Genomic DNA, 24660 nt, shown 5'->3' with positions numbered 1-24660 from the left:
TCAACTTTACCCAGCTTCATCCAAGGCTCTGCTTGTGAGACACACCTTTGAAACGCCCAGCTTAGACCCTCAAACTATAAATATCCTCCCTTCCTTTCCCCATTTTGAGATTCTACCAAGATTCTGCCACAATGGTGTTCTTCTTTACTGCAGTAAGTCCAACAAACTTAACTTTGCTTGATCAACAGGATTTTTTTTTCCAGTGATTTTTTTGGGGGAGGTTGACAGTTAACAGATAGTGGATTTTTCTGCTTAAAATTCTTCTGAGGGAGCTCATCCGTCCGAATGCTGATCACCAATATCTGAGGTTGCCAATGGGCAGCTGATACAGCCTCCAGACGTGTTTTCTTTGGCTTACAAAGTGTATTTTTAAAAAATTGAATTTGCTGCCAAATTTTACATTTGAGTTTTAAGGATGAATTTCTTGCTTCTCTGGAAATTTCAGAACCAAATTCCGTTTGCATCTTTGGCTCAGATGTTTGGGTCAGGTCATTCAATACCTTCTCCTGAGCAAAGCTGAACGGTTGAATCTATCTGGACTCCTGGTGTGCCCATCATACTGTCAGACGTGGTCATGGGGACACATCCCTCAGAGGCGCTTCTTCTAATAACAAAGGTCTTGCAAGCCAAGCAAGAGGTGGAGAACGTCACTACTCTGGAGTCAGGTGGAGCTGGCTCAATCTTGCCTCCACCAGTTACCTCTAACGTGACCTTAGACAGATCCCTTAGCCTCTATGGGCCTCAATTTCTCATGTATAAAATGGGAATAGCTGTGGCTGATGGAAAGATTTAGTGAGTTACTGTTCATCCTGACATACAGCGAGCGTGCAGCAGGTGGAAGCCATCATGACTATGGTAATTATTTTCACGACTTACATCGAGGCTTTTATGTCTGTGAAATCTTCCTCTTTTTCCATCCATCTTTGAAAGGAAACAGTTTCAGTCCCAGATTCACATCACAAAGTGTGACTCTGAGCTTTGAGGACCCTGTCTGTTACCATGGCAACGTCTCTAACCAAAGGAAAAAGTGGGGAGCAAATACCAGAGCTTGGGAAAAACCTTTATCTTGGGCATCTTTAAACTACTTTTAAAACTGTCAAATTAATTGTTCCAGCATTCTTTACGGAGAGCATTTTTGGATGAGCTCTCTATTAAATGTATACACTGTTAAACACAGAGGCACTAAAACATGTTCACTCAATGGGGAATGGTGATGTAGGAGAGAAAATATGGTACTTATGATTCTTTTTTTAAAAAAAATATTGTTATCACAAATTTTTTAACAGAGAGAAAATTACAAAGACAAAAATCAGATAATGTACACCCAGGCACTTACCACCTGGTTTGAACACATCTTAGCACTTACTCATGTTTGCTTCAGATCTTTTTGCTGTTTATGTTAAAAACAACAACACGTTACAGAAACAGCTGAGCCATCTCGTGCATCCTCCCTGATCTCATGCCTACCCTCCTTCCCCAGAAGAGAACCCCGTCCAGAAATTGGTGCATTGCATTCCCAGGCTTGATTCTGTCCTTTTAAAATATACACAGGCGGCCGGGTGCAGTGGCTCATGCCTGTAATTCCAGCATTTTGGGAGGCTGAGGCAGGCAGATCACGTGAGGTAAGGAGTTTGAGACCAGCCTGGTGGCCAACATGGTGAAACCCCATTCTCTACTAAAAATACAAAAATTAGCTGGGTGTGATGGTGCATGCCTATAATCCCAGCTGCTTGGGAGGCTGAGGCACGAGAATGACTTGGACCCAGGAGGCGGAGGTTGAAGTGAGCTAAGATCCTCGTGCCACTGCACTCCAGCCTGGGTGACAGAGCGAGACCCTATCTCAAAACAAACAAGCAAACCAACAAATAAACGCATGCAGCTATAAACAACATGCTGTATTCTCTTGTGTGTGTTTAAACTTCAAATAAATGGCATGCTGTATACTTCCTTGCACTGTTTGCTTTTTACCTTTTATGTTGCTCTAGTTGGATTATTTTAAGTGCTACACAGTAGCCCAGTACTTCAGATTCTTAGTATCCACTACTTTTGACTCACGGCAGAACTGTATCAACCTTCGGGAAAAAATGAGCACATTTTCTCTTTCTAGGGCTCCTCACCTTCTACAATACGAAATCCACATTAAGCCTGGTCCTCCAAGATCCAGTCTGTTTCTCTCTCCACCAACCAGCTGCTGGCTGTTTCTCAGGCATGTCATTAACTGAGAATCTTGTCTCCCCAGATAACAACTATTCATCCCTTAAGACCCAGCTGAAAAATCACTTTCTTGGGGAACCACTTCCTTTAGACTAAGTAAGGTCACATTTCCGTGGCTTCTCATAGCACTTTCCACAAGCCCTGGTTATAATTCTTAACTCACAGCACTGGTATCTGTCTGCCCCCTCACCCATGCACACTCCTCAGAGTTTCTTAAGTGTGGCTTCTTAAACACATCATTGACCTTGGACACACATTATGGCAGGTGCTCAAAAAATGACTGTTGAATTTTAGAAAATCATTGTGCATAGCATTTGGGGGGAAAGAGTGGGTTCTCCAAGTGTAGAGGGGAAAAGAGTATTGAGCCTCCTTTTTCTTAAGCTCGCTGCTGATGGTTGCCCCTGTCTCCTCACCTTCCCATCATCCAAAGGCTGAAGTTGATTCCAGGGTCTGAGGTTTTTCCCTGCTGTGCTTCCAAAAACTCCAAGGGTCCTCCTACCCTTGTGAGCAAGATCCTGTCAGTGATCAACAGCCCCATCTCAGTGCGAGGTTTGGAGATGTGTCCTACCCATCCCTCTGGGGAGTAGGAAGAACTTGTAAAGGATGAGGTCCTTAGAGCACAGTGTGGAATCTATGCAGGGGATGAGGCTGGGGCAGGGGCACGTTCAGATGATGGAGACCCCCAGGTTTTCCACTGAACATAAAATCAAACTCAAATTCCATTCTGTGCCCTGTAAGACCTCATATGACCCAGTCCCTGCCTGGGTTTCTAGCCTCCTCTCCCACTGCTCTCTCCCAACCTGCAGGCCTACTTTGAGCTCACCAGGCCCCTTTCATCTTTGGGGCCTTTGTATATTCTCAGTTTAGACACCCACCACCCCCCCCCAACTCCCCAACCCACCTCACCTAGTTATACATTCACCAGAAACATCAGGTCCCTGAATGTGGCACACTCTCAAAGGCCTTGATGCCGTCTCTTCACAACCTGTCTCCTAGGTTTCAATTGTCCGTTTAGGTGTCTGATTACAGTTTAATGTCCTTCTCCCCCCATTAGGATGTAAGCTCTTCCATGAGAGAGAAGTTTGGGTCTGTCAGTTCACTGCTGTATCCCTAATGCCTAGCATAGTGCTCAGTACCTAGTAGATGTTCACAAATATTTGGTGGATGAGTGGATGGAAAAAATGGATGGATGGATGGATGGATGGATGGGTGGACAGGTGGAAGGGTGGACAGTGAAAATGCCAGACTTTTACTGAAGGATGAAGCACTAGTTGTAATATGGGGAAACGGTTTTAAAGAGAAAAGTCTCTTTTGCCTTCAAACTTTAAACTCATCAGAAAGCGAGCTTGACTGCAGTCTCTCTGGGTCTAACCAGGGAGATTCTTGTGCCTCTGTTGGTCTGCAGTTGGGTCTTTGGCTTTACAACTCCGCCGCCTAGTGGCTAACGTGTGTGCTCTGCAAGGGAAGAGATGAGCCACCTAGCAAGAGTGGTGTCGGGGGATCAAGGGCTTTGAAAGAGTCCTTCTTGCTGCTCCAATCTCCACCACCCAGTCTGCACCAAGGGCCTTTAATCCTCATAGTTATCACATCTTGCTGGAAAGCACTTATTAACATGGGAATATGTTCCTTTAAAAAAAGTAAGTGGAGTTTAGGAAATTGTCATCCTCTAAATTACTCATGATTAACCTACGACAATAGTTTGAGTGTTGACTTAAGGATTTTTGTATATGGCATCCATTAGTACCCCAAGGGGTACTAAGTGTAAGAGCTGAGCGTGTCACCTTCGAGCCAAAATCGTTTATTATTGGCATGTTCATCATTTTTTTTTTTTTTTTTTTTTTGAGACGGAGTCTCGCTCTGTCGCCCAGGCTGGAGTGCAGTGGCTCCATCTCTGCTCACAGCAAGCTCCGCCTCCAGGGTTCGCGCCATTCTCCTGCCTCAGCCTCCAGAGTAGCTGGGACTACAGGCGCCCGCCACCACGCCCGGCTAATTTTTGTATTTTTAGTAGAAACGGGGTTTCACCATGTTAGCCAGGATGGTCTGGATGTCCTGACCTCTTGATCCGCCCGCCTCGGCCTCCCAAAGTGCTGGGATTACAGGCGTGAGCCACCGCGCCCGGCCCATCATTTTTTAAATATGCAAATAGGTTACCCCTGGTTTGTTTGCTAGATAACAAGCTGCATTGCCATGGCCATCTCCTTCCATCTGTCTCACAGCATCTCCTCTCTGCCATCTGGGTAATGAGAAGATAGAGAGGAATGAGGCAGGCAGACAGAATCGAGGAGTTGGAGAACCATGCAGGATTTAGAATCAAGGAGGCCCAGGTGTGGATTCCAGCACATCACTTCTCTCTCTCTCTCTTTTTTTTTTTTTTTTTTTTTTTGAGATGGAGTCTCGCTCTGTCGCCAGGCCGGGATGCAGTGGTGTAATCTCAACTTACGGCAACCTCCGCCTCCCAGGTTCAAGCGATTCTCCTGCCTTAGCCTCCCGAGTAGCTGGGATTACAGGCGCCCACCACCACGCCTGGCTAATTTTTGTATTTTTAGTAGAGATGGGGTTTCACCACGTTGGCTGGGATGGTCTTAATCTCTTGACCTCGTGACCAACCTGCCTCGGCCTCCCAAAGTGCTGGGATTACAGGCGTGAGCCACCGCGCCCAGCCACACCATCACTTCTTGTTATTTTAGGCAGATCACTTAACTTTGCTGAGATTAATTTTTTCATCTATAAAATGAGGACCAATAGCTTCAGATTTAATGCTGTTGTCATCCCAGTTTTACAGATGAGGAAATGACTCAAAGTAGGGAAGTCATTTCCACATCTGTGGTTGGATAGGAAGAAGGTACCAGAACCAGTGCTCACACTCTGGCCTCACCACTGCCCAAGGTTGAGACCTTTGTGCTCTGTGATGCTGAACAATGAGGGCATCACATGAATAAATGGCTCGTGTCTCACTTTAGAGACAACAAACTCTTCTCACCTGTCTTAATATTAGCCCCAGCCCCAATCACTGACTCCTGCATCCTCCTGGCCTCCCAGGTGAACCTGGCAGCTCAAGGTTGTTTTAATTTTATCCTATAATTGGCATCAGTTCAATGAGAGGTGAAAGAATCTCTCCCTTTTCCAATTAGGCAAAAAAAAAAAAAAAAAAAAAAATCTGCTAAGTACTTTGAGATCTCCAGATGGAAGAACCTCTTGGAATACCACATACATTTCATTAAGAATCCATGCACGAATGCTGGATTCTTTGCCTTATTATAATTTGTTGGCCACACAAAACTAAAGTGAGCAGTTCTATTCTTTGATTTCTCATTCATAAGACCCAGATATTTCGGATCCTATTTATCTTACCTCCATGTCTTCATTCCATTTTCTGCTATTTCTGGCATTCGCCCTGTCTCTTTATTTGAAGTCGCTCATAGTACATTTTAAATCATTTTAATCAGCAATGAAATGTGGGGGTGTACTGTTTTCCAGCCCAGTTGCCCTTTTTGGTAAACATATTAGAATGAAAGTGGAAATAGTGTTCAAATTGATATTATCTGCTCTCCACACACAAGTTATAAACATGCTGTTTCTGGTATACCTTCCAGATAATGCGCTTTCTGCCTGCAGTGGTTCCTGGGCATGCTCACTCACCTGCGCATTCATCTATGCTTTCATCCATTCATCAAATACTTATGAGGGCCTCCTATGCACTTGGCTATGGAACAGATCCTGGGGACCTCGTGGTGAGTAAGACCCAGAGGCAGCACAGAGTAGCATGGCTTTAGAATCAGACAAATGCAGGGTTTTCACCTCGGCTTTAACATTTTCCAGCTGTGTGACCTCAGCAAGTTGCTTAAGGTGTCTGAGGCTCGATTTCCTCATCTGTAGAGTTGAGATTGGTTGCTTACGTTTACGTGTAATCTGCGCCTGATGAATAACTTGACCTGTGTAACTTCAGCACAGCCTTTGTCTTCAAGGAGCTCAGATATAGTGAAGATCACAGGCATGCACTGCATCGACATGCTTTTATGGGGTGAGCATGTACAGAGTACTGTGAGGATGCAAAGTACAAGGCAACTAACTCCACTTGAGGGGCTAGGGAAGGGCTCAAGAGGAGAAGGCATCATGAGAAAGATAAGCTCACCAGGAAGGGAAGAGAAAATGGCATTGAAAGTAGATGGGACAGCATTCTAAGCAAAGGCACAGAATCATGAAAGCGCATGGTATTTCAGAAATAAAATGTGTATTATTATTGCAGTGTAGATTTGTGGGAGAAATGGTAGGGAATGAGATTGGGTGAAAGATTAGAATCAAGTAATTAGCCGGGCATGGTGGCACGTGCCTGTAATCCCAGCTACTCAGGAGGCTGAGGCACGAGAATTGCTTGAACCCCGGAGGCGGAGGTTGCAGTGAGCCGAGATCGTGCCAGTGTACTCCAGCCTGGGCAACAGAGAGAGACTCTGTCTCAAAAAAAGAAAAAAAAAATCAAGTAAAAGCGCTTTCAAATCATACAAAGCGTGCTGCATTATAGATCAAGGGGTAAAAAGTATCTGGGGCTCTCTCCTCTTGACCCTTACCCCACTCCCAAAACTCTAATGGGAATCCTAATATGAATTATTTTCCCATCAAAGGAGAAAGTCTGGGCATCATTAAGTAGCAAGTTTCTTCTAATTCCAATCAAGAGGTATTTATCAAGTTTCCTATTTGTATCTTGCATATGTCTTCTCCTTTCTCCATATAAGTGTCCTTAATAGACTTTTTGTATTATGTTGTAGTTATGTAATATTTCATATGCAGCAATGTCAGACAATAATATAATAAGCTCATACCTACCACCCAGCTTAATCAGATCTTAACATTTTGTCATATTTGCTTCATACTTTTTTAAAGTAAAACATTATAGATTCAGTTATGACCCCCAGTGAACCACATCTAATCCTATACCCTTTCCTGCTTTCCAGGGTCAGTCACTGCTCGTAGTCACTAGTGAGTCACCACTCACTACTGGAGTCTCCCACTCCAGAACTGGGAGTTTATCCATTTTGAGGTGTGTGTCCCAAGATGCACAACTACTAACTTGTGCAATTAGTATTGCACAATTTACACTATTGTTTTGCATATTTCACACTATAAAATTAAATAAATTCAAGAAGTATAATTCTTTCATTTTTAACAATTTTTCAAAACAGTAACTTTTCTCTGTGTTCTGCTCTTTTAATAAAATTTTCTGTCTTCTTTCATTCCTTCTGTTAAGTGAGAGACAAGAAATTATGTTTCTATTTTTTTGTCGTAACTTTTCCATTGTTTAATTACACAATTAACTTGTTTTTTTTTAACAATGTCAACAGTTAATTGATATTTTTATCTTTCTCCTGGCCATAGCAAAGCCTTGTATATTAGCCAGAGTATAATCAGGAGACAGGAGGTACGTAATAATTTGAAAAGAAGACATTTATTATAAAGAAGAATTAACTACTCCTGGGAATTGGAATAAGGAGAGACTGGCTAACAGAAGGTAGAAATCTATAAGGAACGTTTGTGGTGTTCCTTCGGTTTTTTATTAAATTTTATTTTAGGTTCGGGGCACATGTGCAGGTTTGTTATTTGGGTAAACTTGTGTCACAGAGGTTTGTTGTACAGATTATTTTGTCACGTGGGTACTAAGCCCAGTACCCAGTGGTTATTTTTTCTGATCCTCTCCCTCCTCCTACCCTTCACCCTCAAGGAGGCCCCAATGTCTGTTGTTCCCTTCTTCGTGTCCATGTGTTCTCATTATTTCGCTCCCACTTATAAGTGAGAACATACAGTATTTGGTTTTCTGTTCCTGCATTAGTTTGCTAAGGATAGTGGCCTCCAGCTCCAACCATGTTCCCACAAAACGCATAATCTTGTTCTTTTTAATGGCTGCATAGTATTCCATGGTATGTATGTTCCACATTTTCTTTATTCATTCTATCACTGATGGGCATTTAGGTTGATCCCATGTCTTTGCTATTTGAATAATGCTGCAATGAACATTCGTGTGCATGTATCTTTATGGTAGAATGACTTATGGTCCTCTGGGTATATACCCAGTAATGGGATTGCTGAGTTGAATGGTAGTTCTGCCTTTAGCTGTCTGAGGAATCACCATGCTGCTTTCTGCAATGGTTGAACTAATTTACACTCCTGCCAACAGTGTATGTGTTCTTTTTTCTCCACTACCTCACTAGCATCTGGTTTTTTTTTTTTTTTTGATAATAATAGCAATTCTGACTGGTGTGAGATGGTATCTTACTGTGGTTTTGATTTGCATTTCTCTAATCATCGGTGATGTAGAGCTTTTTTTCATGTGCTTGTTGGCTGCGCGTATGTCTGCTTTTGAAAAGTGTCTGCTTATGTCCTTTGCCCACTTTTTAATGGGGTTGTTTGGGTTTTTATCTTCTAAATTTGTTTAAGTTCCTTATAAATGCTGGATGTTAGACCTTGTAAAGAATATTTGAATCACAGATATAAAGAGCAGCCACCAGCCCTGGGGTACAGGTGGAGCACCCAGAAAAGTAACACACCTGGAAGTGACCCGCCACCCACAGACAGGACCAGGCTTCACTGGAGAGGTGACAGAAAAGGGAGGATCTGCATCTGCAGGGCCTATTGACGATGAATCCCCCGGTGGGATGGTGCACAGGGAACACCCCATACGGGATGCCAGGGAAGCCGCCCACAGGGCTGCCTCTAGAAGCACTTGCTGGAAAAGAGCCCTTTGTTTTTTCAGTGCCCTTCCAGTGTCATCTGCCAATGAAGCTTAACGTCGTGCCAGCTGGCAAAGGAGGATAATTCCAGTATCATAAACAAGACAGGGACAGGTGGATTTGGGATCTCGGAGGTAATAGATTGATAACTGGCAAAACACTGTGGCAGAGTTTACCAGATACACACATACATACATACACACACATGCACACATACACACACATACACACATGCACACATGACTTCCATATACTCACATGCATGCGCACACACACACAAGCTCACATACACACATGCACACATGACTTCCATATACTCACATGCATGCACACACACACACACACACACACACAAAGTTTACATATACTCACATGCACACACACTTTATTTGGAAGTTTAGTTTTGATTTGGAAATTTAGTTTTACCTTTTTAACATTAAAATGTTAACATTTTAATGTTAAAATGATTTCTGATGTCAATGCTTGATTTGATTTGCCAATATCTTTTGTCAGTGTTAACATTTGTCAACATTGTTCCTTCCATGCCTTCTCTCTGTGTTCACTTCTCTTCCTGCTGAAGTGCACCCTTTAATAATTCATTTAATGCAGGTCTGTAAGGGGCTTATTTTCTGTATGTTAGTAATTGTCTTGCTTTGCCCTCCTTTCTGAATTTTAATTAAGTTTAATTTAGAAACAAAGGTTGGATTATTATTCCTCAAAAGTTTACAAATATCGCTTTTACCTTTTTCAAATACATTCTTGCCAATAAGAAGTCAGCCATCAGAAAAATTGCTATTCTTCTATGAGTAGTCTATCTTTTTTCTCCAGCAGCTCTGTAGTTACTTTTTAGCCTTGATATTTTCGAGTTGCATTACAACATGGTTGAATTTGGTTTTGGTTCTTTTTTTCAGGATCCTAAGTGCTCTTTTTCTCTTCTTTTTGTAGAGATGGAGTTTTCCTGTGTTGCCCAGGCTGGTCTTGAACTCCTGAGCTCAAGTAATTCACCCGCCTTGGCCTCCAAAATTGCTAGGATTATAGGTGGCCAGGGGCCACTGCACCCAGCCCCTGAGTGCTCTTTTGATCTATGGACTCATATCTTCTTTTCTGGAAAGTTCCTGCTCTGGACTCAATTGTGTCTACAAAATTGTATCCCTCAAAAATTATATGCTGAAGTCCTAACCCCCATTGAGGCTATATTTGGAGATAGGACTTTTAGGAGCTAATTGAGGTCAAATGAAGTCATAAGGGCCGGGTCCTAATTTGATGGGTTTGGTGGAGTAATAAGAAGAAGAAGAGAGAGATCTCTGTCTCTCCACTTGCACATCCCGAGGAAAGATTTTTTGAGCACACAGCAAGAAGGTGGCAGAGTCTGCAAGCCAGGAAGAGAGGTCTCACCAGGAATTGAGTTGGCTGGCACCTTGATCTTGGACTTCTCAGCCTCCTAAACTGTGAGAAAATAAATATCTGTTATTTAAGCCACTTAGTCTATTACATTTTGCTACGACAGTTTGAGCTCAGAGAGTCCCCACTAATTATTTCTCCCAATATCACTCGTCTTCATTCCCTCCACTCTCTCCACTCTTGGAAGGCCAAGTCAGGGTCCCTCCACCCATCCTCCATGTCTTTTTACTGCTTTTTTCCAAATATTTTTTACACTCTGCTTTCTGTGCTGTGTCTTTGTTGCGGTTTTCAGTACCAATTTCCAATTCGAAACACTCTCCAATCAAATGTTTCCTGCCTTATGTTTTATCCCAATGTTTTCCCCAAAATAATGTCTTCTTTTCATAGTTAGATTATTGTTATTTCTTAATTTATTGTACTTTTAGCTCTCTGAATATTCTATACATCCTTATTTTAAAGTCTTCTGCAGAGTTTTGGGTAATCGCTGTTTCCAGATTAAACTCTGATCCCAGTATCAGTTTCGGCGGTTGTCTTTCTGGGCATTAGATCTCTTCATGGGTTTCAGATTTATGGGTTGCAGCCTCCTTTTAAATGGAACTCTTACCCCTCTTCTTTCTGTTCTCACCTCTCCTTTCCTTTCTTCTGAGTTCTCCTTTCCTGTGAGTTCATACTTCCTTATCTCTGCTAGTTCTGCATTTGTGGCCACTTGAATCTCCAGGACTTCAACAGGCAGCTTAGAATTCTTCCCCACAACAATACTGATGGAGACCCAGATCTAGCCACAGAGCCTGGGGGAACTGGCTCAGCCTCTGAACCTGTGACTGGTTCCACTGGTTCGTGTGCTTCTCCCTCTGCCTCAAGCTCCCCATGGATCCCACCCAGAGAATAGCGGCAGGGTCTTCAATTCCCATCATCACAAGAGCATGGGGCGACATCCAGGCCCCCCAGCAACAAGCAAGGAGCCTGGCTTTGTCTCATTCTCTGAACAATTATAGTCACTCTACCGGGGAAGGAATTGAATTCTCAGCCATTTCTTCTTGGGCATGGCCTGCACCCCGTCAGCACCACTTACTATTTGAAATTTATGTTCCATTTCTGGCCCATGGAGATGTTTTTAAAAAATAGGTGAGCCATCTAGGTTATATTGTTTTATTTTAATCTTACCTGTTATTGTTATTTACATAATGCAGCATTTCTTAACATGAGGTCCTAGACTTTCCTAAACCCCAAACATCAGACCTTCAAGAGGTTTGCATAGGAATAATGGTCTGGAACAAGATGCCGCAGATGGACGTTTAATTTGGCACACTTTCTGAAGGGCTAGATGGACCTAGAGTCTAGAAAATCGTCATATCCCTTTAACTCTACCCACTTCTGTAAATGGAGTCTAAGCAGATCATCTCAGCTAGGGAAAAAGCCTGATTCAAGGATGTGCCTCAAAGCATTATTTTAAAATGTGGGGCGCGGGGGGGACAACCAAAAGTAGGAGTAAACTCAGAGTGATAGAATAGAATACTGTACAGCCATTTAAAATATTCTTTTTTTCTTTTCTTCTTTTTATTTATTTATTTATTTATTATTATACTTTAAGTTTTAGGGTACATGTGCACAATGTGCAGGTTAGTTACATATGTATACATGTGCCATGCTGGTGCGCTGCACCCACTAACTCGTCATCTAGCATTAGGTATATCTCCCAATGCTAACCCTTTAATATTCTTTAAAATAACTTTGTAATAACAGGAATGAGTGTTCATGACATGATGTTAAAGTAAAAAAACTGGAGGCCGGGCGCGGTGGCTCATGCTCGTGATCCCAGCACTTTGGGAGGCCAAGGCAGGCGGATCACAAGATCAGGAGTTCGAGACCAGCCTGGCCAACATGGCAAAACCCCATCTCTACTAAAAATACAAAAAAAATTAGCCAGGTGTGGTGGCGGGTGCCTGTAATCCCGGCTACTCGGGAGGCTGAGGCAGGAGAATCGCTTGAACCCAGGAGGGGAGGTTGCAGTGGGCCAAGATTGTGCCACTACACTCCAGTCTGGGGGACAAGAATGAGACTTTGTCTCAAAAAAAAAAAAAAAAAAAAGCCAGGAACCACAACTGTGTACTATGTGTAATATGTAACCAAATACATATAATAGTGTAAACAGTACACACGTGTATGGAATACTAAGCCTAAATGTTTTTTTCTGTATCTTTGGGGTTGAGGGTGATTTCTGTTTTCTTCTTTATTCTTTTTAGTGTTTTGCATGATTTCTGTACCTGAGCTACTTAGGTTTTGCCATGAGGAAAGCAAAAACAAAGTTTTTTTAAATGATCACAGTTAATGTGTGGGAGTCCTGACCATGTACTAGAAGCTGCCTTTGCTGTTTCCATGAACAAGAACTAAAAAGTGGGCTGGCTGAGGGGCTGGATTCCAGACCCTGACCAAGCCCATAGCCTGATCGTTTGGGTCCTGCTGCTCCCAGAAGGATCTCGGGGGTCAGAACTGCTGCTGGCCCTGACTCCCTGGGGTTCTGGTGCCTCTCAGATCCTCTTCTCAGTGCTGACCCTCTGACCAAAGCCCTGGCTCCCACCTGCTTGTTTGACTCTTCTCCTCAGTTTTCCCTTGAACTTGGGAAGAAGAGCACACCAGGTGCCAGACACCAAGCTCAAAGCTGCACAGACCTTTTTGTCATCCTCAGAACACCCTTATGAAGTATGTATTCAGTTTTACAAGTGGGGAAACTGAGGCCCAGAGAAATTAAAGGAACTGGCCCAAGGCCACAGAAGGGAGAAATGACTGACCTCAGCTCTCTTCAGTCCCCAAGTCCATTTTCCTTCCACCTGGCTCCATGCTTTTCAATGGTCACAGAACTGAGGTCACTGCATTCTCCAGCCTTTTTTCAGGCAGCCCCGCTGTCTCCGCCCTGGTTAACCCCCGTCCTATGAGTCCCTCCCCCATCTTCTCATTTGCCATACTCCAGACTCCTCCCATCCCCATCACCTCCCCTTTACTGAGGTCCCCAGGTGTCTTGCATCCCCAGTGAGGGCAGATGATGACTATGAAGGTGTTTGAGGCATTGTAACTTTCAAGAGAAGAAAATAGGAATGAGATAGGAAGGTGTGGCAAAGTGACAGTGTCTGTTTTACACAGTTGTTTTAAAGCCCAGGAAAGGGATTCCTAAAGTTGACACAACTTGATCCAAAGAGATCAAATTTCAAGTGATAAAAACGCTGTATGGCTGTGACTTCAAAATTGGGTTCATAGTTTCAACCTTTTCCCCGTCAGCATGAAAACAAAAAGTACTTTCATTGTGCTGGAGAAGATGTGGGAGAACTTGACATTGGATCAGCACTGTCTGAAAACTCCAGAAGCTTGAGACAGCACACAGAAAGCTCCACGGAAGCACCCCCTGGGAGGTGTGGCAGGGATTCTTGCCCAGCAGGGCTTGCCTGGGGACCACTGAGTGGGAGTGATGGGAGGAACTCAAGCTTCCTGCACTGACCCAGGCAAAATGAAGCCCCCTCTGTTTGTTGGTATTGCATCACATAGAAATACTTAATATACACGAGACGTGCAAATTTCATTTGAGGGGCTCTGAAGAAAACTCCTGAAGAAGGAGAGTCCCAACGGAGGACAGATTTTCACATGTGGAGGTCCATCCACTGCTGTGTCCAGCTGGCTCATACCAGCTCACAAGAGCAAACTGTATACCACCTCCAGACTCCTCCCATCACTTTCAAGGCATCACTTTCAAGCCCTGTGTTCAGCAACTTCACACGGGTAGCTTGCGGTCACTCGTGGTGGGGATATTCACACCGTGGAAATTGGCAAATGCAATAAAGCAGGACTATTTTTCATCTCAAATGCCCACATCCCCCAAGGTCCCGTCATCTGTCGACTTTGCCTTGTAGACATCTGTAGCTCCCCAAATCCTCGCTAAGCTAATGACTCCCAGATGTACTTATCTCCAGCCTAAGCCTCTCTCCTGAGCTCCAGATACAACCTCAGGCTGCCTTTTGGATATCTCTTTTCTAGATAACAGCTCCTTCTTCTGATGCCTATCTTGGTGAATGACACTATTTTCTTAATGCCAGATCCCTGGAGTGAACCTGGGCCCCTTTCACTTTATGGATTGTGGTCAGCCATGAGGTCCTGCTGAGTCCACCTCCACAACACCTTTAGCCTCCAGCCCGTTCCCCCATAACTGCCTTGATCCAGTTCCTCCCTGGGTCTCATCTGCTAATTGTGAAAACCTCCTTCTCTCCATCTCCATCCCATTATAAAAATGGTTTAGGGATAAATGGTTACTTTTCTACTCTTAACTTCTCCAGTTGGTCACCATAGCTTTCAGAGCAATGGGCAAGACATACAATATTCAGAGTCCTCCATGATCTGTGCCCTGCCTGCTTCTCCAATGTCACCTCCTTTCAAGGACCACTTACCCATGGGCAGTGACTCAGCAGTGGAAAACAATGCCGTTCCCGGATGTACACTGGTGGGCCAAGCATCTGCATGCTTGCACAGAGCTGTCATGCCCATTGTCCCTCCGGTGGCCTTATGCTTATCGCGCAAGATCCAACTCAGGCATCCCTTTCTTGGTGAGCGTTCTCTGAACCACCCTCAAGCCCTCAAGAAAATTCTGCCATGGCTTCTTTTATGCTCCCAATGGCATTGTGCACCCACCATTTGGATGCTCAATTTGGAAGGATCAGACTATTTGGACAGAACTGTCTATGGCTGCCAGGGGCTCTTCCAAGACTGGGCCATGGTATGCATCTTGGCTTTCCTATTGCACAGCCCAGGACCCAGCACCTGGCCCTCAATGATAGATTGCCCAATGAGGAATGAGTGGATTTCCAAGATCATCCACCTAGTGATTTCCTGTATGTAAAGCCTTGCCCAGGAATTGTTCCACTGAGTATCCTTACTTGTTGTGAGGAGAATGGGAAGCACCCATCCTGAGAACCGGTACATGACAGTCAGCTCCTGCAAGGCACAGTGATTCTGCTCCCTAAGAATACTAGCCAGGAGGCTGGGTGCGGTGGCTCACGCCTGTAATCCCAGCACTTTGGGAGGCTGAGACGGGTGAATCATTTGAGGTCAGGAGTTCGAGACCAGCTTGGCCAACATGGTGAAACACCGTCTCTACTAAAAATACAAAAATTAGCCAGGCGTGGTGATGGGCACCTGTAATCCCAGCTACTCAGGAGGCTGAGGCAGGAGAATTGCTTGAACCAGGAAGTGGAGGTTGCAAAGAGCCAAGATCAAGCCACTGCTCTCCAGCCCAGGTGACAAGAGCAAAACTCCATCTCAAAAAAAAATTAAATTAAAAAAAAATACTATCCAGGGAAGGGGAGAAGAGAATTTAAGACTCCTGCAGATAAATGCAAGGGAAAACGCTAAAGATGCTCAAAGCCTTTGCTGTAGCAAATGTGTCACTTCTGACACTTTTTCCCTTTAATCACTGCCTTCAGCTGCTGCTATGTGTGTGAGATATTCATCAAGATGCTTTTCATGAGCCCTCATCAATCAGAAACTGTGCAAGCATAAATATACACACATACGTATTTTCTGCAGTACTAATAAATTACGTCTATTACTGAACATACATAATGTGTACAAATACGGTTAAAATACAAAGAAATAGAAGTTCTAATTGATTTGTTGCTCACTGCAACAGGCCATCTCCTGCAGCCCCCGAGTTACAAGTGCCCATTTTGGAAGGCACTGATCTATGATGCCAGGACAGCAAACACACCCAGCTGCTCACAGTTAGGAATGGGTGCCATAACTATGTCCCTCAACACCACCCCCAGACGGGACGCGCATTGCGCAGAGCACAGATGTGATTCAATCCTCGCTGTGTGTCCCTGGGCAAATGGCTTCCCTTCTCTGAGCCCCCGTTTTTCTATCTGTGAAATCTCATAATAATCATTCCCTGGTATAGCTGCCAGGAGAATTGGAATCTTCCTGGCTCTATGTACAGTACAAACAATCACCCACACACACAAGGTGCAAAAAAAAACCCCGTATCTAGTCCCAGAATATGATGGAGGCGTTTAGAATGATTAATATATGTATGAAAAGTTTATAAAAACATGAAAAAGGGCCTAAGGAACATTTGCTTAAAGCACACCGGTTACCAAATGGCACAAAACTCATGAGAGCAGCACAGCTGCACATGGAGGGAGGAACGAAGAGCCTGCGAAATATGTTTAAAGTAGGGGAATTGTTTATTCAAATTTTTCTCTTTTGCTGTTATATAGTTGTATTTTCTTATTTATTTATTTGAGACAGAGTTTTGCTCTTGTTGCCCAGGCTGGAATGCAGTGGCGTGATCTCGGCTCACCACAACCTCTGCCTCCCGGGTTCAAACGATTCTCCTACCTCAGCCTCCCGAGTAGCTGGGATTACAGGCGTGCACCACCACACCCGGCTAATTTTGTATTTTTAGTAGAGACAAGGTTCTCCATTTTGGTCAGGCTGGTCTCAAACTCCCAACCTCAGGTGATTGGCCCGCCTCAGCCTCCCAGAGTGCTGGGATGACAGGTGTGAGACACCGCACCCAAACTGTATTTTCTTTTTTAAAGAAACCTCAGAGAAAATCAAGACTCGTGGGGAAGGGAATAAAAGTCAAGGGTGACCTGGGCTTTGAGAGTGACTGTTTGTGTTGTGGGATTGTCCCCTGTGGCCTGGGGATACAGAGGGGATGAGGACTGATGAATACTGTGTTTAAGGAACTGCCCTCCTAGTGCAGAGGGTAGAAATGAACACAAAGCTTTCAAGCCATGCTGAGAGCTGTAAGGGAAATAAACAGGCCATGGAGTGGAGAGTGCAGTAGGGTCAGCTGCAGCTGCATTGTCTCTGGGGAGGTGACATTTGGAGTAAGATCTGAAGGATGCAAGGGAGCCAGCTGTGGAAAACCCAGGATCAGAAAATTCCAGGCAGAGGAGCCTCAAGTGCCAAGGCCCCAGGCAAGAAGGAGCTGGGCGTGCTTGGGACCACCCCTGTGCACCTCCGCCAGGCATCATACTGCAAGAGGGCCCTGCACATGTTGGGCCATGCTGGCCACATGGACTCCAGGCTAAATTCCTTGCACATTGCCCTTAACCTCTTTAGGGGACAAGAGGACAAGAGCGGCAGAAGCCGTCATGGTGATGGTGGTGACCCCACTCTTAGCACTGGGTCCTGCAGGCAGGGGGCCTTGCTCAATAGCTGCATTTCTTGCCAGGTGGCTGAGAAACCTCAGGCCAGAACCTATGTGAACATATCAGTGACTTGGTCACTAGTGGCCAAATTAAACAGCTGGGCTTTGGGATGGTAAAGACACTGTAGACTCAGACTTGGAATGCCCTGGAATACCCCAGATGCTCAGCCCCTGACCTCACACAGGCCTTAGCTCCTTTGTGGCCTTGTCAGAGGCTGCCTGACCCCATCCCTTCTCCCTGGATTTTTTTCCTAGCACTTCCCAGCACCTGCTGTTTGCCATGCTTACCGGTGCTGGCTGCCTGTTACCTGCAACTGGATTGAGAACTCTATGGGACAGGAATATAGATTTTCCTGCTGTTTTCCCTACTCCTAGAAGAATGTCTGGCCCATTGCAGAACAAATAAAATTTCCAGTTTGCAAAAGCCTCCATAGCAGTTTTATGCCTCTATGTGATTACTGAAAGAGAACAACAAAAGAAACTTCCATGTGAAGTCAAAAACAAAGTGTGTATCTAGTGAGCAATTTTTTTAAGGAAAAGGGAGTGGAGTGCCCGTCCTATGCCAGCCCTGGGCCTTGACAAGTCTCACCCTCAGAATGTCTCTGCAATGTGGCATTTCTACCCACACGTGTGCAAGGATATTTCAAAGTTATCAACTGATGTGCTTTCTCTGCACACAGTAAAATGTTCCCTCATGCCCTGAGGGCTATGCTGCCCAAACTCCATCTGACAGCTCTGAGGGAGTACCCCCGCCTTGGGTGGTGGAGGTCACTGTGCAATCAGAGAACCAACGTCTCACATTTATGTCTTTTAAGCTCAAAGCCAGTGACAAGTATAAAGCAGAAAAATTTTGATGCACACTTGGAAATCAAATTTCTCAGCTGCCCAGACTACAGAAGACATTGCACGGGCTAGAGGCTGGAGGAAGAGGGTAGAGCTGAGCCAGCTGCCAGGACTGGGGCCCCATCTCTCAACAAGTGCGTGGATCCTCACAGGAGCCATTTCAGGGGTGCACAGGGTCCAGTCTCCATTTGAAGAAACCAACTCTGCCTATTACGTTTACTGAGGGTTCCCCAGTCTTCTCAGCCCTGTCTGGGGAGGGCCATTCTCTAAGCCCCTCAGGACAAATGGTGGACCCTAAACTGTGGGGAAAAAAGCACAGGAGGGAGAATGCAGAATGAGTTCAAGATCTCCTAGTGGTGGAATATTGTTCTTTCGTTTTGCATGGTTTACAGATCAGAAAAACCAGACTCAGAAGAGTTAAATGGCTTGTACAGGCAATACAGCGAGTGATGGAAAAAGACTTAGAACTCAGGTATCTTTGACCCCAAGATTTCTGAGATTTCCACCTCACTCAGCTGCCTGTATCAAGAGGTGGCACAGATCAAATCCATTTCCTACCAATAGAAAGGGGCCGTCGTGGCCCTTAGTGATATTTGAAGGGAAGCAGAAATGGAAGATTCACACAGGGATGTGCCGGTGGTTTCCACGTGACCACTAGAGGGCACCAGCGCCACACTGACCCACCCGTCCCGTTCTTCCAGGTGGGAAAGGGCTCCTTCCAACCAGGCTTTCAGAGTGAATGTTTGTGTTATGGGCTTGTCCCCTGCAAGCTGAGAGCTTGCTTTTTCCTGCCTTTATTTCTTTGTTCCAGTTCTAGTTCACTGTCCATCACACAGTAGATGTAAGAATAAGACTTGCTGGCAAAGTTTCAAGTCCCCATGGAGGGGGACACACATTAGACTCAAATCTCTCCAAATTTGATCTGGAACTGCCTCCCTCAGCACTACCTAAGGTGCCTAAGGTGACCATGGCCATGCAGACTCTCAGGCCCCCAGCCCCATGGAACCAAAACTGGAGTGGGGCCCAGGAACCTGCATTTATACCAAGTATGGAGGATTCTGAAGTCAAACAAACTTTGAAAACTGCTGCATTTCAGCACTCAAAGCACACGACACCTAAAGTCAAGTTACTGTAAGGACCCAGGAGAATGTTTGCCCGAAACTGCACAACCGTGTGTGGTGGGGACAGGATTCACCCCCAGGCCTGTGTGGTCCATGAGGCTGGTGGACCCAGGTGGGCTTCATGGGAGGTCTGGTGCCCCTGGGGGGCATATCCGTACACAGCACCCCTTGAAGAATGAGGTCCTTTTATTATATTTTACTGTCAGTTGCCTCAAAGAGCCATGACCACAGGACCCTATGAATTAGGTTTTTGTGAGGGAATTTTCCTTGGCACTTTTCCAGCCAAACTTCCAAGGTCTCTGGGTTAGAAATTAAATTAGGTTCTCTTTGGAATCAGAAACAAAGGCAAATTGGAAACTGTTCAATGACTCCCTTTCACTTAGAAAATTTCCCAGGCCCTTAGTGCTTGGCTGCCCAGTGTTCGGAGATCCCCTTTCTAGAACATTCCAATTAAGCCATTACCATTTGTGCAGTGTTATGAAAGCAGAGGCATGGACCTTGTCATTTACAAAAAAACAGTAGGTAAGTATGTTCTGAGTTTCAGATTTACTCTGAATACTTAGAAGCTAAGGAAAGGGAGAGCCTCAATCATAAAAAAATAAATAAAAAAAGAATGAGAGGGGAAGAGAGAGAAGGAAAGAAGAAATGGAGATCCATGAACAAAGGGCTGAAGGAGGTGTGGGCGCAACTCTACAGAGTGGGAACCATTTGGAACAAGAGCCCTGCAGAGGGTTGCTATGGATTCTGGAGCTGTACCTCCAAGCTCTTGGGACACGTGAGCACATGTGACACAGAGAAGGTCATGCCCATGGTTGTTACAGAAACAGGTGGTCTTGAGATGAACACACTGCCATCCCCACAGAGAAACAACCCACACCTGCCCGCCTGCCATCTTGCTCCTGGGCTCTGAACCAGCTCAGAGGGCAAATATAGAAAAGAGAGAAGGGTTGTCTTTGGTATTTTGGGGTGGTTCAGGCATTTTACTGGACTATTTTTTTGCTCATTGTTAGAATGCTTCAAGGAAACAGGATACGTTGAAGAAAGTGGAATGTTCAGGGAGTGGAAAATTCCCTTGAAAACTCGCCAGATATCGAAGGGCAGTCAGAGAGAGGGGGAATCAGATTGGGTTTCATGGAATCTGGTGGGTATAAATTATAGAGATGCAGATTTGAATTCTACAAAATTGAGTTTAACCAAAATTATCAAGCATCTCTATAATCTCCTCTCCAGGGGCTGGGCCCATCCCTGATGACAGGGAGATGGTTTGAAGGGCTATGTTGATAGACCATTTTAATAGTTATGGACTTACTTTAATGATAATGGAAGAATAATATAATTACACTTCTAACCTTTCACTTACAGTGCTGACACAAAGTTTATTTTTCAATAAATTTATATTTCAAATTCATTGATTAAAAGAAACATTTTGTAAGTAATATTCAAAATGGTACATAGTGCAAAAATAGTGAGGGCAGTAGGATATTGATGAAGTTTGGGAAACACTGAGCTACTGGTGTTGATTAGTCAGTATAGGCTGCTGCTATAACAAACAAGTCCCTCATCTCAGTGGTTGTGAGGGTCTGTTACATCAATAGCCTCCAAAAGCCACACCTCCCCATATTGAACTTTCACATAACCCTCTTTCCTTGAATTAAGCTGGTCCTTTGACTTGCCTTAGCCCATAGAATGCAATGGAAGTGATGCTGTGTCTTTTCTTCCTTAAGAAGGCTTGGCAGCTTCCACTTTTGCACTCTTGGGAGACTCCATAGAAGTCTGGGTATGCTGGTAGAGAGGCCAGTGAAGGGTCCCATGGAGAAACCACAGGGAGGGAGAGAGGTCCTGTAACTACATGAAAAGAGGGAGAAGGCCAGTGCTCCAGTGTCCCAACTGGACCCAGCCCCCAGCCAACCCACCAGCTGATGATTAACCAGCAGCAGCAAGACCAGCAGGGGAACTGCCCAGCTAAGCCCAGCCTACATGCAGAATTGTGTGTGTTTAAAAATGGTTGGTTGAAGCCACTAAGCTTTGATATGGCTTGTTATACAATATAGACTTTAATAATTAAAAGGTGTCTTGATGAGATAAATATAGTATTATGGCATAATAAAGATTGATTTCTCACTCATGGTATACCTCAATATGGGCTAAGTGAAATGTTGCTCTGTTCCATGCAGTCACTCAGGGATTCAGTATCCCTCCACACAGTGGCTCTACCATCTTCTAGGATGGAAGGTGCTCACCCAGATTCTCTACACCTGACCACAGGTCAAAGGAGAGGGACAATGTAGACAATTGTGTGGGAGGTTTAGGGGGCCTAGTCTGAAAATGGCCTGCAATTTGGTGGGATAAGAACTCAATTCCATGGTCTTACCTAACTGCAAGGGGGCTGGGAAATGTAATTGACACAAATGTGGCCAGGATAAAGAGGAGAAACACAGATTTGGGGAGCCCTCCATCTCTCTACACATGTGATTAGAAGACAAAACAAACGAATGAAAGCCTGTAATATAACTCAATTAGTGTTGTCTAGAGTATGAACAAATGGCTTTAGGGATGCTGTCAAAAGAGCAATTATTTTTGCATGGAGCCTAATATGGTTTGAATGTAGATGTCCCTCCAAAATTTACATGTCAGAACTTAATTTTCCAGGTGATGGTATTAAGAGGTAGGGCAAAGTGATTAGGCCATGAGGATTCTGCCCTCATGAACGGGGTTCATGTTCTTACACAGAGGCTTCAGAGTGCTGCCTCCCACTTCCACCCTTCCACCACATGAGACACAGCTTTTGTCCCCTCCAGAGGGTGGAACAACAAAGGACCATTGTGGGGATTTTTATTTGTTTGTTTGTTTGTTTTTGAGATAGAGTCTCATTCTGTCACCCAGGCTGGAGTGCAGTGGCATGATCTCAGCTCACTGCAACCTCCGCCTCCTGGGTTCAAGCAATTCTCCTGCCTCAGCCTCCTGAGTAGCTGGGACTACAGGCATGCAAAGCACCATTTTATAAGGAGAGATACCTCACCAGACACCAAATCTGCAGGCACCTTATCTTGGACTCCCCAGTCTCCAGCAGTGTGAGAAATAAATTTCCATTGTACATTAATTGCCCAGTTCTAGGCATTTTATTATAGCAGCAAAAACAGACTAAGATGGGGCTGACAGTCAGTCAGAAAAATATATGAAGTAGTGGTAGTATTTGACCTGGGCTTTAAAGGGTAAGTAGGAATTTGCCAGTCAGGAAGGGAAGGTGAATCTAGGCAGAGGGTAGGGGGTCATGAAAGAACACAGTATTTGAAGAAAGTAATAAAGAAAACAGAACCACAAAAATGACTAGGGCTAAGTTTGGATGACCTGGTTTGTGCCTCTGAATTGGGCTGCTCCAGAGGGACCCCTGGGTCTTGTAGTTACATAAACCTCTAAGCTTAAGGCATTTTGAGCTGGATTCAGCCATTTGTAAACCAAAGAACCCTGATGAATAACCCTTCCAAATATGACCATGGAATTCTTTATTTCTAAGTAAATAACATCTACCACACTACCCAAGGACAGTCCCCCAAAAGTGTAGTGGAGAACAACTAGATAACATAATTACATCAAGCATTCTTCACAAAATTTTTATTTTTATATATATATAAATAAAACACATATAATATGCATGTATTATACATAGTATATATGTAATATACTATATGTATAATGTATGCATATGTGTGTATATAATATATATATTACATATATATGAGTGATATGGGCGCTTTAATTTCAACCTCATCTCAGGATGGGAATTTACAATTAGATGTCAAAGGGGCCAGATGAAAAGTTCTAGAAGGTCATTGTGGGGCAATGGATTGGGGTGTTATCGCAGCCCAAAATCGATCCTCAGATTTTCAGGTTTAAAAAAATGTTGTTTTTAATCATTTTACTCAAAGGAGATCTAATCAACAAAACCAATTCTACTAATGCTTGACTTATAACAAAATGCCACTTATAATTAAACAATTGATACCAATTATTCTGACACATTTATCTATTTTCATCTTTATTTTTAAATTTTACTTTATTTTGATTTCCATCTTTTAAGTTCAGGGATACATGTGCAGGATGTGCAGGGTTGTTACACAGGTAAACGTGTGCCATGGTGGTTTGCTGCACCTGTCAAACCATCACCTAGGTGTTAAGCCCAGCATGCATTACCTATTCTTCCTGATCCTCTTCCTCTTTCCACCCCCACACTATCCAACAGTGTGTGTTGTTCCCTCCCTACTGTGTCCATGTGTTCTCATCATTCAGCTCTGATGTATAAGTGAGAACGTGGGGTATTTGGTTTTCCGTTCCTGCGTTAGTTTGCTGAGGATAATGGCTGCCAGCTCCATCCATGTCCCTGCAAAGGACATGATCTCATTCCTTTATATGGCTGCATAGTATTCCATGGTGTATATGTACCACATTTTCTTAATCCAGCCTATCCCTGATGGGCATTTGGGTTGATTCCATGTCTTTGCTATTGTGACTAGTGCTGCAATGGACACGGCATACATGTATCTTCATAATAGATATATTATATTCCTTTGGGTATATACCCAGTAATGGGATTGTGGGGTCAAATGGTATTTCTGCCTCTAGGTCTTTGAGGAATCACCATACTGTCTTCCACAATGGCTGAATTAATTTACGCTTCCACCAACAGTGTAAAAGTGTTCCTTTTTCTCCACAGCCTCACCGGCATATGTTGTTTTCTTGACTTTTTAATAATAGCCATTCTGATGGCTGTAAGATGGTATTTCTTTTTCTTTTCTTTTTTCTCCGTTCTTTTTTTTTTTTTTTTTTTTTTGAGACAGAGTCTCGCTCTGTCAGCCAGGCTGGAGTGCAGTGGCAGTGTGGTCTTGGCTCACTGCAACCCCTGCCTCCTGGGTTCAAGCAATTCTCCTGCCTCAGCCTCCTGAGTAGCTGGGATTACAGGCATGTGCCACCACACCTGGCTAATTTTTGTATTTTTAGTAGAAATGGGGTTTCACCATGTTGGCGAGGCTGGTCTCGAACTCCTGACCTCAGGTGATCCGCCCTCCTCGGCCTCCTAAAGTGCTGAGACTACAGGTGTGACCATGTTTCAAACTTCTAGAATTTGCTAAAATAATAATCAATGCGAGTTAGAATGTTTTACAAAACAAAT

General features: G+C 44.1%; 2 long non-coding RNA genes across 3 annotated transcripts in view; both read left to right on the top strand.

Annotated features, from left to right (window-relative positions):
- LOC103785313 (uncharacterized) overlaps nucleotides 1-24660 on the top strand; it is a 487514-nt gene that overhangs the window by 277560 nt on the left and 185294 nt on the right. The window lies entirely within an intron of this gene.
- LOC134730466 (uncharacterized) lies at nucleotides 3501-10405 on the top strand. The gene is made up of 2 exons (XR_010112249.1): nucleotides 3501-9067; nucleotides 9879-10405. It is a non-coding gene; the product is annotated as an uncharacterized LOC134730466 (long non-coding RNA).

The sequence above is a fragment of the Pan paniscus genome, chromosome 4 (genome assembly GCF_029289425.2).
Source record: "Pan paniscus chromosome 4, NHGRI_mPanPan1-v2.0_pri, whole genome shotgun sequence".
Classification (NCBI taxonomy): domain Eukaryota; kingdom Metazoa; phylum Chordata; class Mammalia; order Primates; family Hominidae; genus Pan; species Pan paniscus.
Note: the sequence above shows the minus strand (reverse complement) of the source record. Positions and strands in the feature narration are given on the sequence as shown.